Source organism: Ixodes scapularis, unplaced genomic scaffold (assembly GCF_016920785.2).
Source record: "Ixodes scapularis isolate PalLabHiFi unplaced genomic scaffold, ASM1692078v2 ptg000795l_1___fragment_4___debris__unscaffolded, whole genome shotgun sequence".
NCBI lineage: Eukaryota > Metazoa > Arthropoda > Arachnida > Ixodida > Ixodidae > Ixodes > Ixodes scapularis.
Window position 1 is genome coordinate 102221 of NW_024610038.1, and position 2690 is coordinate 104910.

A 2690-nucleotide genomic window follows, 5' to 3' on the forward strand; every position below is an offset into this window, starting at 1 on the left:
GGGTTGCCTATACTTCGTATCATTGTAACCTGGAAACGGGCAACCACCACAGCCCCCTCGAGCCAATCAGAGAGACGAAGCGAAGGTGTGTGACAAATCTGTGCAGACGAGCACTCTGGTGATATGCTGTCATGTGCCTCTCTCCAATGTGTGTATTGACTCACCGAGACTGTAGCCTTTGCCGTCTGCCAAATTCTGATAAAACAAATTACAGTAGCTTCTACTGTAATTACCCCCGGCTTTCATACTTTGGGTATTTGTTCAACAAGAATGTTATGTCCGCCATTACTGTGAATTCGGCTCAGCACCTATTGGACTCGAATGCTGCATTAGCGTTCGACGTGAACTGGGGCCCATTCGTGTGCTTTACGCCGAAAAAAATGGTGACGGTTGTGTTGCTTGATAAGGTTCTGCAAAGGGTCTATTGTGTCATACATATCGGAAGTGTCATGCTATATAACAATGCATCAACACATACTATTAAACTATATGCTCAGAGGTGTGCTTGTTTTTCCAATTAACAAGTTACAGCAGTGTGCTTTAATGCTATTATCATGTGTGTAGTTTTAAGTATCCTCTCTGCAATGCCTACGAAGGCCCCTGGAAGCAATAAATCAATAAATAACATTTTCACATCACTGGAGTTGGTTTTCGGATGCAACACATGTTCAGGAAAGGTTGAACGAGTGCAGCCCCTTGCAAAAAGTCTGCCAGTCTGGTATGACCCCTTAATTAATATTGAAGGGTCAGAGAAGCGAGTGTCCTCGTAAGGTCCAGAGCGTGCAGTGGACACAATTCTCGGTGTGTAGACTCTCAAGGCATGAAGGCAAGCGGAAATATGTTTTTCAGGTTAGTGTATCAAATATGTTTATTTCCACTTGATTACATAATTATTGATTCTTAGTAAATGGTTCCATAACGAGTTCTTCCTGCGACAGTCTCGTGTCAGGCGTTCAGTCGTAGTACCTATAGACCTTGTTGTCGGACGACGCTCCTGGCAGGTCGGTGTTCGGTTTGGTCGAGTGGCAACTTTGACCGACTGATGCTGTCTTGTAATCATACGTGATGTGCGGCCACTGACGTCTGATGCACTGAAGCTGCAGGGCTGGCTTCTAATCCGAAAATTTTCCTGGTAGTTTTCGGCATCAACGTAGCAAGCTCGGGCATGTATTGCTTACGTGGCTGTGCCTTTTGCTGTACAGTTGACTTGAAAGCTGGCAACAATTTTTGTTTGCTATCCAAGTCTGGTGATGCTTGCAGTTCACTTTTGAGAGCAACCAACCATTCTATTCCTTCAAGTCACTCAGGGGAATTCTCCCTCAAAGTTGGAAATTGTGTGCTTCGTGGAGTGGACCCAGAAAATTGGTTTCAGCAAATTTTTAGGTATTGTCCTTTGACGACAACCGACACCAAATCCACTGTCACTGCATCGCCGCTCACCTGCTTTGTCGTGCTTACCTCTTGTTGAGGTGATGGACATGAGGAGCTTTGGGGTAATCAGGGATTCAGAATCTTCGATTCAGCACCTTTGGCATCAGGCACAAAGTTCGCCGAAAGTAATGCTTAATCTCCCGTGGTCGCTCCTCGAGACGTAATCGAGGGTCGTTTGGCACGAACCCTCGCCGACCAATTCATTGGTACGGGCTGCTTTGGTAGACAAGGTCGACTTCATGCAGTGGCAGCAAAGTGGTTTTCGGTCGCACATTCGCATCACCTACGTTTTCCTCGGTGTACTTTGTTGAGCACAGACCTACACACGATGTCGGGAATGCTTCGGCGTTAGAGTGTCTCATTGAATTGGCATTGAATACTAAGGGGCAGCCGGTGGCGGTCGTCGTGCCATTGTGGCGTAAGTTGCCCTTGGTTCGTCAGATGCCGCTTCGCTCGCAGAAGTCTCGGTTGAAATACCTGTCAAACTTGTTCCGAAACAATCTCGGCAATCAAAATAAAAGCCGGGCAACTGATGGCAGGAAGTAGCTTCCTGATCTCCTCCCAGACAACGTCGTGGATGATGTCGTGGATGCCTGGGAGGCTGGTTTCGAAGTAGTAGCTGGACAACTCGAGTGTCGAGACGCCGGGAAGTTGTTCATAGTGGCACGCTCGGGTATGCAGTGCCCATTCCATGTTGCAAGCCTCAGTGATATGAACACTTCGACTATTGTTGGGGGTTGCGGACAAGGCTGCCGAAGGTGTTGTCCCTCACGTGAGGGGCATGGCATTCTTAGGTTCTTGTCTTCTGTAGCATCAAGGTCGGCGTAGCACTCGATCAAGCGCAAAACATCCTCCACGAGTGCGGTGGCGCTCTCATTGGGGCAGTGTCCTGGACAGAATCAAGAATGCGGCTCTCTCTCGTTGATGTTGGCTGACGAATGCGCACTTCAGCTCGATCTTGCAAACTTCCCATGACGTTAAGGAGGATCCATGGTTCTCAGTCCAGCGCCGGCAGTTTCTTCCATGAGAAGTATAGGTTCTACAGGAGCTGGTTGTCTGTCCACCCAATGTGGCGGGCGACACTGTCATATTGTTCAATCCAGTCCTTGACGTCTTCATACAGCTTGCGTGAAAAAGCGTCGGAGTGTGATTTGCGACGGGCATGCAAACAATGGTGGGAGGGGACACGGTTTGCTGCTACAGGTTTGTCATTGTTGGCTTAGTCAGCTTCGAATTTTCTGACAGGAGACCGAATTCCG